Raw genomic sequence first — 11,564 nt, 5'->3', positions numbered from 1 at the left:
ATCAGAGATGGGGAATCAGAGGCGGGGAATCAGAGGCAGGGAATCAGATGCGGGGAATCAGAGGCGGGGAATCAGAGCTGGCGAATCAGAGGCGGGGAATCAGAGGTGGGCAATCAGAGGCGGGGAATCAGATATGGGGAATCAGAGGCGGGGAATCAGAGGCGGGGAAACAGAGGCGGGGAATCAAATATAGGGAATCAGAGGTGGGGAATCAGAGGTTGTGAATCAGAGATGGGGAATCAAGGCGGGAAATCAGAGGCAGGGAATCAGACACGGGGAATCAGAGGCGGGGATTCAGAGCTGGGGAATCAGAGGCGGGGAATCAGAGTTGGGGAATCAGAGGCAGGGAATCAGATATGGGGAATCAGAGGCGGGGAATCAGAGGCGGGGAAACAGAGGCGGGGAATCAGATATGGGGAATCAGAGGTGGGGAATCAGGGGCAGGGAATCAGTGGCAGGGAATCAGAGGCGGGGAATCAGAGGCGGGGAATCAGAGGCAGGGAATCAGACACGGGGAATCAGAGGCGGGGAATCAGAGATGGGGAATCAGAGGCGGGGAATCAGAGGCAGGGAATCGGACGCCGGGAATCAGAGTCGGGGAATCAGAGCTGGGGAATCAGAGGCGGGGAATCAGAGTTGGGGAATCAGAGGCGGGGATTCAGATATGGGGAAATAGAGGCGGGGAATCAGATATGGGGAATCAGAGGTGTGGAATCAGAGGTTGGGAATCAGAGGAAGGGAATCAGAGTCGGGGAAACAGAGGCGGGGAATCAGATATGTGGAATCAGAGGTGGCGAATCAAAGGCGGTGAAACAGAGATGGGGAATCAGGGCAGGGAATCAGAGGCAGGGAATCAAACACGGGGAATCAGAGCTGGGGAATCAGAGGCGGGGAATCAAGTTGGGAATCAGAGGCGGGGAATCAGAGGCGGGGAAACAGAGGCGGGGAATCAGATATGGGGAATCAGAGGTGGGGAATCAGAGGTTGGGAATCAGAGGCAGGGAATCAGAGGCGGGGAATCAGAGGCGGGGAATCAGAGGAAGGGAATCAGATGTGCGGAATCGGAGATGGGGAATCAGAGGCAGGGAATCAGAGGCGGGGAATCAGAGGCGGGGAATCAGAGGCCGGGAATCAGATATGGGGAAACTGAGGCGGGGAATCCGAGGCGGGGAAACAGAGGCGGGGAATCAGATATGGGGAATCAGAGGTGGGGATTCAGAGGTTGGGAATCAGAGGCAGGGAATCAGAGGCTTGGAATCAGATGCAGGGAATCAGATGCGGGGCATCAGAGGCGGGGAATCACAGCTGGGGAATCAGAGGTGGGGAATCAGATTTGGGGAATCAGAGGTGGGGACTTAGATATTGGGAAACAGAGGCGGGGAATCAGAGGCGGGGAAACAGAGGCGGGGAATCAGATATGGGGAATCAGAGGTGGGGAATCAGAGGCAGGGAATCAGATGTGCGGAATCAGAGATGGGGAATCAGAGGCAGGGAATCAGAATCAGAAGCAGGGAATCAGAGGACGGGAATCAGGGGCCGGAATCAGATGATGGGAATCAGAGGCCTGGAATCAGAGGCGGGGAATGAGAGTCAGGGAATCAGATGCGGGGAATCAGAGGCGGGGAATCAGAGCTGAGGAATCAGAGGCGGGGTATTTGAGTTGGGGAATCAGAGGCGGGGAATCAGATATGGGTAAACAGAGGTAGGGAATCAGAGGCGGGGAAACAGAGGCAGGGAATCAGATATGGGGAATCAGAGTCGGGGAATCAGAGGTGGGGAAACATAGGCAGGGAATCGGATGTGCGGAATCAGAGATGGGGAATCAGAGGCCGGGAATCAGAGGTGGTGAATCAGAGATGGGGAATCAGAGGCGGGGAATCAGAGGCAGGGTATCAGACGCGGGGAATCAGAGGTGGGCAATCAGAGGCGGGGAATCAGATATGGGGAATCAGAGGCGGGGAATCAGAGGCGGGGAAACAGAGGCGGGGAATCAGATATGGGGAATCAGAGGTGGGGCATCAGAGGTTGTGAATCACAGATGGGGAATCAGAGGCGGGGAATCAGAGGCAGGGAATCAGACGCGGGGAATCAGAGGCGGGGATTCAGAGCTGGGGAATCAGAAGCGGGGAATCAGAGTTGGGGAATCAGTGGCGGGGAATCAGATATGGGGAATCAGAGGTGGGGAATCAGAGGTGGGGAATCAGAGGCGGTGAATCAGAGATGGGGAATCAGAGGCGGGGAATCAGAGGCAGGAAATCAGACACGGGGATTCAGAGGCTGGGAATCAGAGGCAGGGAATCAGACGCGGGGAATCTGAGGCGGGGAATCAGAGCTGGGGAATCTGAGGCAGGGAATCAGAGTTGGGGATTCAGAGGCGGGGAATCAGATATGGGGAAACAGAGGCGGGGAATCAGAGGCGGGCAAACAGAGGCGGGGAATTAGATATGGGGAATCAGAGGTAGGGAATCAGAGGTGGTGAATCAGTGATGGGGAATCACAGGCGGGGAATCAGAGGCAGGGAATAGAACGCGGGGAATCAGAGGCAGGGAATCAGAGCTGGGGAATCAGAGGCGTGGAATCATAGTTGGGAATCAGAGGCGGGAATCAGATATGGGGAAACAGAGGCGGGGAATCAGAGGCGGGGAAACAGAGGCGGGGAATCAGATATGGGGAATTGGATGCAGGGAATCAGAGGCGGGGAATCAGAGCTGGGGAATCAGAGGCGGGGAATCAGAGTTGGGGCATCAGAGGTGGGGAATTAGATATAGGGAAACAGAGGCGGGGAATCAGAGGCGGGGAAACAGAGGCGGGGAATCAGATATGGGGATTCAGAGGTGGGGAATCAGAGGCAGGGAATCAGATGTGCGGAATCAGAGATGGGGAATCAGAGGCAGGGAATCAGAAGCGGGGAATCAGAGGCCGGGAATCAGAGGCCGGGAATCAGATGCTGGGAATAAGAGGCCGGGAATCAGAGGTGGGGAATCAGAGTTCGGGAATCAGAGATGGGGATTCAGAGGCGGGGAATGAGATATGGAGAATCAGAGGCGGGGAATCAGAGGCCGGGAAACAGAGGTGGTGAATCAGATATGGGGAATCAGAGGTGGCGAATCAAAGGCGGTGAATCAGAGATGGGGAATCAGAAGCGGGGAATCAGAGGCAGGGAATCAGATGCGGGGAATCAGAGGCGGGGAATCAGAGCTGGCGAATCAGAGGCGGGGAATCAGAGGTGGGCAATCAGAGGCGGGGAATCAGATATGGGGAATCAGAGGCGGGGAATCAGAGGCGGGGAAACAGAGGCGGGGAATCAAATATAGGGAATCAGAGGTGGGGAATCAGAGGTTGTGAATCAGAGATGGGGAATCAAGGCGGGAAATCAGAGGCAGGGAATCAGACACGGGGAATCAGAGGCGGGGATTCAGAGCTGGGGAATCAGAGGCGGGGAATCAGAGTTGGGGAATCAGAGGCAGGGAATCAGATATGGGGAATCAGAGGCGGGGAATCAGAGGCGGGGAAACAGAGGCGGGGAATCAGATATGGGGAATCAGAGGTGGGGAATCAGGGGCAGGGAATCAGTGGCAGGGAATCAGAGGCGGGGAATCAGAGGCGGGGAATCAGAGGCAGGGAATCAGACACGGGGAATCAGAGGCGGGGAATCAGAGATGGGGAATCAGAGGCGGGGAATCAGAGGCAGGGAATCGGACGCCGGGAATCAGAGTCGGGGAATCAGAGCTGGGGAATCAGAGGCGGGGAATCAGAGTTGGGGAATCAGAGGCGGGGATTCAGATATGGGGAAATAGAGGCGGGGAATCAGATATGGGGAATCAGAGGTGTGGAATCAGAGGTTGGGAATCAGAGGAAGGGAATCAGAGTCGGGGAAACAGAGGCGGGGAATCAGATATGTGGAATCAGAGGTGGCGAATCAAAGGCGGTGAAACAGAGATGGGGAATCAGGGCAGGGAATCAGAGGCAGGGAATCAAACACGGGGAATCAGAGCTGGGGAATCAGAGGCGGGGAATCAAGTTGGGAATCAGAGGCGGGGAATCAGAGGCGGGGAAACAGAGGCGGGGAATCAGATATGGGGAATCAGAGGTGGGGAATCAGAGGTTGGGAATCAGAGGCAGGGAATCAGAGGCGGGGAATCAGAGGCGGGGAATCAGAGGAAGGGAATCAGATGTGCGGAATCAGAGATGGGGAATCAGAGGCAGGGAATCAGAGGCGGGGAATCAGAGGCGGGGAATCAGAGGCCGGGAATCAGATATGGGGAAACTGAGGCGGGGAATCCGAGGCGGGGAAACAGAGGCGGGGAATCAGATATGGGGAATCAGAGGTGGGGATTCAGAGGTTGGGAATCAGAGGCAGGGAATCAGAGGCTTGGAATCAGATGCAGGGAATCAGATGCGGGGCATCAGAGGCGGGGAATCACAGCTGGGGAATCAGAGGTGGGGAATCAGATTTGGGGAATCAGAGGTGGGGACTTAGATATTGGGAAACAGAGGCGGGGAATCAGAGGCGGGGAAACAGAGGCGGGGAATCAGATATGGGGAATCAGAGGTGGGGAATCAGAGGCAGGGAATCAGATGTGCGGAATCAGAGATGGGGAATCAGAGGCAGGGAATCAGAATCAGAAGCAGGGAATCAGAGGCCGGGAATCAGGGGCCGGAATCAGATGATGGGAATCAGAGGCCTGGAATCAGAGGCGGGGAATGAGAGTCAGGGAATCAGATGCGGGGAATCAGAGGCGGGGAATCAGAGCTGGGGAATCAGAGGCGGGGTATTTGAGTTGGGGAATCAGAGGCGGGGAATCAGATATGGGTAAACAGAGGTAGGGAATCAGAGGCGGGGAAACAGAGGCAGGGAATCAGATATGGGGAATCAGAGTCGGGGAATCAGAGGTGGGGAAACATAGGCAGGGAATCGGATGTGCGGAATCAGAGATGGGGAATCAGAGGCCGGGAATCAGAGGTGGTGAATCAGAGATGGGGAATCAGAGGCGGGGAATCAGAGGCAGGGTATCAGACGCGGGGAATCAGAGGTGGGCAATCAGAGGCGGGGAATCAGATATGTGGAATCAGAGGCGGGGAATCAGAGGCGGGGAAACAGAGGCGGGGAATCAGATATGGGGAATCAGAGGTGGGGCATCAGAGGTTGTGAATCACAGATGGGGAATCAGAGGCGGGGAATCAGAGGCAGGGAATCAGACGCGGGGAATCAGAGGCGGGGATTCAGAGCTGGGGAATCAGAAGCGGGGAATCAGAGTTGGGGAATCAGAGGCGGGGAATCAGATATGGGGAATCAGAGGTGGGGAATCAGAGGTGGGGAATCAGAGGCGGTGAATCAGAGATGGGGAATCAGAGGCGGGGAATCAGAGGCAGGAAATCAGACACGGGGATTCAGAGGCTGGGAATCAGAGGCAGGGAATCAGACGCGGGGAATCTGAGGCGGGGAATCAGAGCTGGGGAATCTGAGGCAGGGAATCAGAGTTGGGGATTCAGAGGCGGGGAATCAGATATGGGGAAACAGAGGCGGGGAATCAGAGGCGGGCAAACAGAGGCGGGGAATTAGATATGGGGAATCAGAGGTAGGGAATCAGAGGTGGTGAATCAGTGATGGGGAATCACAGGCGGGGAATCAGAGGCAGGGAATAGAACGCGGGGAATCAGAGGCAGGGAATCAGAGCTGGGGAATCAGAGGCGTGGAATCATAGTTGGGAATCAGAGGCGGGAATCAGATATGGGGAAACAGAGGCGGGGAATCAGAGGCGGGGAAACAGAGGCGGGGAATCAGATATGGGGAATTGGATGCAGGGAATCAGAGGCGGGGAATCAGAGCTGGGGAATCAGAGGCGGGGAATCAGAGTTGGGGCATCAGAGGTGGGGAATTAGATATAGGGAAACAGAGGCGGGGAATCAGAGGCGGGGAAACAGAGGCGGGGAATCAGATATGGGGATTCAGAGGTGGGGAATCAGAGGCAGGGAATCAGATGTGCGGAATCAGAGATGGGGAATCAGAGGCAGGGAATCAGAAGCGGGGAATCAGAGGCCGGGAATCAGAGGCCGGGAATCAGATGCTGGGAATAAGAGGCCGGGAATCAGAGGAGGGGAATCAGAGTCCGGGAATCAGAGATGGGGATTCAGAGGCGGGGAATGAGATATGGAGAATCAGAGGCGGGGAATAAGAGGCGGGGAAACAGAGGTGGGGAATCAGATATGGGGAATCAGAGGTGGCGAATCAAAGGCGGTGAATCAGACATGGGGAATCAGAGGCGGGGAATCAGAGGCAGGGAATCAGATGCGGGGAATCAGAGGCGGGGAATCAGAGCTGGCGAATCAGAGGCTGGGAATCAGAGGTGGGCAATCAGAGGCAGGGAATCAGATATGGGGAATCAGAGGCGGGGAATCAGAGGCGGGGAAACAGAGGCGGGGAATCAAATATAGGGAATCAGAGGTGGGGAATCAGAGGTTGTGAATCAGAGATGGGGAATCAAGGCGGGGAATCAGAGGCAGGGAATCAGACGCGGGGAAACAGAGGCGGGGATTCAGAGCTAGGGAATCAGAGGCGGGGAATCAGAGTTGGGGAATCAGAGGCAGGGAATCAGATATGGGGAATCAGAGGCGGGGAATCAGAGGCCGGGAATCAGATATGGGGAAACAGAGGCGGGGAATCCGAGGCGGGGAAACAGAGGCGGGGAATCAGATATGGGGAATCAGAGGTGGGGAATCAGAGGTTGGGAATCAGAGGCAGGGAATCAGAGGCTTGGAATCAGATGCAGGGTATCAGATGCGGGGAATCAGAGGCGGGGAATCAGAGCTGGGGAATCAGAGGTGGGGAATCTGATTTGGGGAATCAGAGGTGGGGACTTAGATATTGGGAAACAGAGGCGGGGAATCAGAGGCGGGGAAACAGAGGCGGGGAATCAGATATGGGGAATCAGAGGTGGGGAATCAGAGGCAGGGAATGAGATGTGCGGAATCAGAGATGGGGAATCAGAGGCAGGGAATCAGAATCAGAAGAAGGGAATCAGAGGCCGGGAATCAGAGGCCGCAATCAGATGCTGGGAATCAGAGGCCTGGAATCAGAGGCGGGGAATCAGAGGCAGGGAATCAGATGCGGGGAATCAGAGGCGGGGAATCAGAGCTGGGGAATCAGAGGCGGGGTATTAGAGTTGGGGAATCAGAGGCGGGGAATCAGATATGGGGAAACAGAGGTGGGGAATCAGAGGCGGGGAAACAGAGGCAGGGAATCAGATATGGGGAATCAGAGGTGGGGCATCAGAGGTTGTGAATCACAGATGGGGAATCAGAGGCGGGGAATCAGAGGCAGGGAATCAGACGCGGGGAATCAGAGGCGGGGATTCAGAGCTGGGGAATCAGAAGCGGGGAATCAGAGTTGGGGAATCAGAGGCGGGGAATCAGATATGGGGAATCAGAGGCAGGGAATCAGAGGCGGGGAATCAGAGGCAGGGAATCAGACGCGGGGAATCTGAGGCGGGGAATCAGAGCTGGGGAATCAGAGGTGGGGAATCAGAGTTGGGGAATCAGAGGCAGGGAATTGGATGTGCGGAATCAGAGAGGGGGAATCAGAGGTGGGGAATCAGAGGCGGTGAATCAGAGATGGGGAATCAGAGGCGGGGAATCAGAGGCAGGAAATCAGACACGGGGATTCAGAGGCTGGGAATCAGACGGGGGGAATCAAAGGCGGGGAATCAGAGCTGGGGAATCTGAGGCAGGGAATCAGAGTTGGGGATTCAGAGGCGGGGAATCAGATATGGGGAAACAGAGGCGGGGAATCAGAGGCGGGCAAACAGAGGCGGGGAATTAGATATGGGGAATCAGAGGTAGGGAATCAGAGGTGGTGAATCAGTGATGGGGAATCACAGGCGGGGAATCAGAGGCAGGGAATAGGACGCGGGGAATCAGAGGCAGGGAATCAGAGCTGGGGAATCAGAGGAGGGGATTCATAGTTGGGAATCAGAGGCGGGAATCAGATATGGGGAAACAGAGGCGGGGAATCAGAGGCGGTGAAACAGAGGCGAGGAATCAGATATGGGGAATCGGATGCAGGGAATCAGAGGCGGGGAATCAGAGCTGGGGAATCAGAGGCGGGGAATCAGAGTTGGGGCATCAGAGGTGGGGAATTAGATATAGGGAAACAGAGGCGGGGAATCAGAGGCGGGGAAACAGAGGCGGGGATCAGATATGGGGAATCAGAGGTGGGGAATCAGAGGCAGGGAATCAGATGTGCGGAATCAGAGATGGGGAATAAGAGGCAGGGAATCAGTATCAGAAGCGGGGAATCAGAGGCCGGGAATCAGAGGCCGGGAATCAGATGCTGGGAATAAGAGGCCGGGAATCAGAGGTGGGGAATCAGATATGGGGAATCAGAGGTGGCGAATCAAAGGCGGTGAATCAGAGATGGGGAATCAGAGGCGGGGAATCAGAGGCAGGGAATCAGATGCGGGGAATCAGAGGCGGGGAATCAGAGCTGGGGAAACAGAGGCGGGGAATCAGATATGGGGAATCGGATGCAGGGAATCAGAGGCGGGGAATCAGAGTTGGGGAATCAGAGGCGGGGAATCAGAGTTGGGGCATCAGAGGTGGGGAATTAGATATAGGGAAACAGAGGCGGGGAATCAGAGGCGGGGAAACAGAGGCGGGGAATCAGATATGGGGAATCAGAGGTGGGGAATCAGAGGCAGGGAATCAGAATCAGAAGCGGGGAATCAGAGGCCGGGAATCAGAGGCCGGGAATCAGATGCTGGGAATAAGAGGCCAGGAATCAGAGGAGGGGAATCAGAGTCCGGGAATCAGAGATGGGGATTCAGAGGCGGGGAATCAGATATGGAGAATCAGAGATGGGGAATCAGAGGCGGGGATTCAGAGGCAGGGAATCGGACGCCGGGAATCAGAGGCGGGGAATCAGAGCTGGGGAATCAGAGGCGGGGAATCAGAGTTGGGGAATCAGAGGTGGGGAATCAGATATGGGGAAATAGAGGCGGGGAATCAGATATGGGGAATCAGAGGTGTGGAATCAGAGGTTGGGAATCAGAGGCAGGGAATCAGAGGCGGGGAAACAGAGGCGGGGAATCAGATATGGGGAATCAGAGGTGGGGAATCAGGGGCGGGGAATCAGTGGCAGGGAATCAGAGCTTGGGAATCAGAGGTGGGGAATCAGAGCTGGGGAAACAGAGGCGGGGAATCAGATATGGGGAATCAGAGGTGGGGAATCAGGGGCGGGGAATCAGTGGCAGGGAATCAGAGGCCGGGAATAAAAGGCGGGGAATCAGAGCTGGGGAATCAGAGGCGGGGAATCAGAGTTGGGGAATCAGAGGAGGGGAATCAGATATGGGGAAACAGAGGCCGGGAATCAGAGGCAGGGTAACAGAGGCGGGGAATCAGATATGGGGAATCAGAGGTGGGGAATCAGAGCTGGGGAATCAGAGGTGGGGAATCAGAGTTGGGGAATCAGAGGCAGGGAATTGGATGTGCGGAATCAGAGATGGGGAATCAGAGGTGGGGAATCAGAGGCGGTGAATCAGAGATGGGGAATCAGAGGCGGGGAATCAGAGGCAGGAAATCAGACACGGGGATTCAGAGGCTGCGAATCAGACGGGGGGCATCAATGGCGGGGAATCAGAGCTGGGTAATCAGAGGCAGGGAATCAGAGTTGGGGATTCAGAGGCGGGGAATCAGAGTTGGGGCATCAGAGGTGGGGAATTAGATATAGGGAAACAGAGGCGGGGAATCAGAGGCGGGGAAACAGAGGCGGGGATCAGATATGGGGAATCAGAGGTGGGGAATCAGAGGCAGGGAATCAGATGTGCGGAATCAGAGATGGGGAATAAGAGGCAGGGAATCAGTATCAGAAGCGGGGAATCAGAGGCCGGGAATCAGAGGCCGGGAATCAGATGCTGGGAATAAGAGGCCGGGAATCAGAGGTGGGGAATCAGATATGGGGAATCAGAGGTGGCGAATCAAAGGCGGTGAATCAGAGATGGGGAATCAGAGGCGGGGAATCAGAGGCAGGGAATCAGATGCGGGGAATCAGAGGCGGGGAATCAGAGCTGGGGAAACAGAGGCGGGGAATCAGATATGGGGAATCGGATGCAGGGAATCAGAGGCGGGGAATCAGAGCTGGGGAATCAGAGGCGGGGAATCAGAGTTGGGGCATCAGAGGTGGGGAATTAGATATAGGGAAACAGAGGCGGGGAATCAGAGGCGGGGAAACAGAGGCGGGGAATCAGATATGGGGAATCAGAGGTGGGGAATCAGAGGCAGGGAATCAGAATCAGAAGCGGGGAATCAGAGGCCGGGAATCAGAGGCCGGGAATCAGATGCTGGGAATAAGAGGCCAGGAATCAGAGGAGGGGAATCAGAGTCCGGGAATCAGAGATGGGGATTCAGAGGCTGGGAATCAGATATGGAGAATCAGAGATGGGGAATCAGAGGCGGGGATTCAGAGGCAGGGAATCGGACGCCGGGAATCAGAGGCGGGGAATCAGAGCTGGGGAATCAGAGGCGGGGAATCAGAGTTGGGGAATCAGAGGTGGGGAATCAGATATGGGGAAATAGAGGCGGGGAATCAGATATGGGGAATCAGAGGTGTGGAATCAGAGGTTGGGAATCAGAGGCAGGGAATCAGAGGCGGGGAAACAGAGGCGGGGAATCAGATATGGGGAATCAGAGGTGGCGAATCAAAGGCGGTGAAACAGAGATGGGGAATCAGGGCAGGGAATCAGAGGCAGGGAATCAGAGCTGGGGAAACAGAGGCGGGGAATCAGATATGGGAAATCAGAGGTGGGGAATCAGGGGCGGGGAATCAGTGGCAGGGAATCAGAGCTTGGGAATCAGAGGTGGGGAATCAGAGCTGGGGAAACAGAGGCGGGGAATCAGATATGGGGAATCAGAGGTGGGGAATCAGGGGCGGGGAATCAGTGGCAGGGAATCAGAGGCCGGGAATAAAAGGCGGGGAATCAGAGCTGGGGAATCAGAGGCGGGGAATCAGAGTTGGGGAATCAGAGGAGGGGAATCAGATATGGGGAAACAGAGGCCGGGAATCAGAGGCAGGGTAACAGAGGCGGGGAATCAGATATGGGGAATCAGAGGTGGGGAATTAGAGGTTGCGAATCAGAGGCGTGGAAACAGAGGCGGGGAATCAAATATAGGGAATCAGAGGTGGGGAATCAGAGGTTGTGAATCAGAGATGGGGAATCAAGGCGGGGAATCAGAGGCGGTGAATCAGAGTTGGGGAATCAGAGGCAGGGTATCAGATATGGGGAATCAGAGGCGGGGAATCAGAGGCGGGGAAACAGAGGCGGGGAATCAGATATGGGGAATCAGAATTGGGGAATCAGGGGCAGGGAATCAGTGGCAGGGAATCAGAGGCGGGGAATCAGAGGCGGGGAATCAGAGGCAGGGAATCAGACACGGGGAATCGGAGGCGGGGAATCAGAGATGGGGAATCAGAGGCGGGGAATCAGAGGCAGGGAAACGGACTCCGGGAATCAGAGTCGGGGAATCAGAGCTGGGGAATCAGAGGTGGGGAATCAGAGTTGGGGAATCAGAGG

Source organism: Narcine bancroftii, chromosome 8, assembly GCF_036971445.1.
Source record: "Narcine bancroftii isolate sNarBan1 chromosome 8, sNarBan1.hap1, whole genome shotgun sequence".
In the NCBI taxonomy this organism is placed as follows: domain Eukaryota; kingdom Metazoa; phylum Chordata; class Chondrichthyes; order Torpediniformes; family Narcinidae; genus Narcine; species Narcine bancroftii.
The sequence above is the reverse complement of the archived record's forward strand: the minus strand, read 5'-3'. Positions refer to the sequence as shown.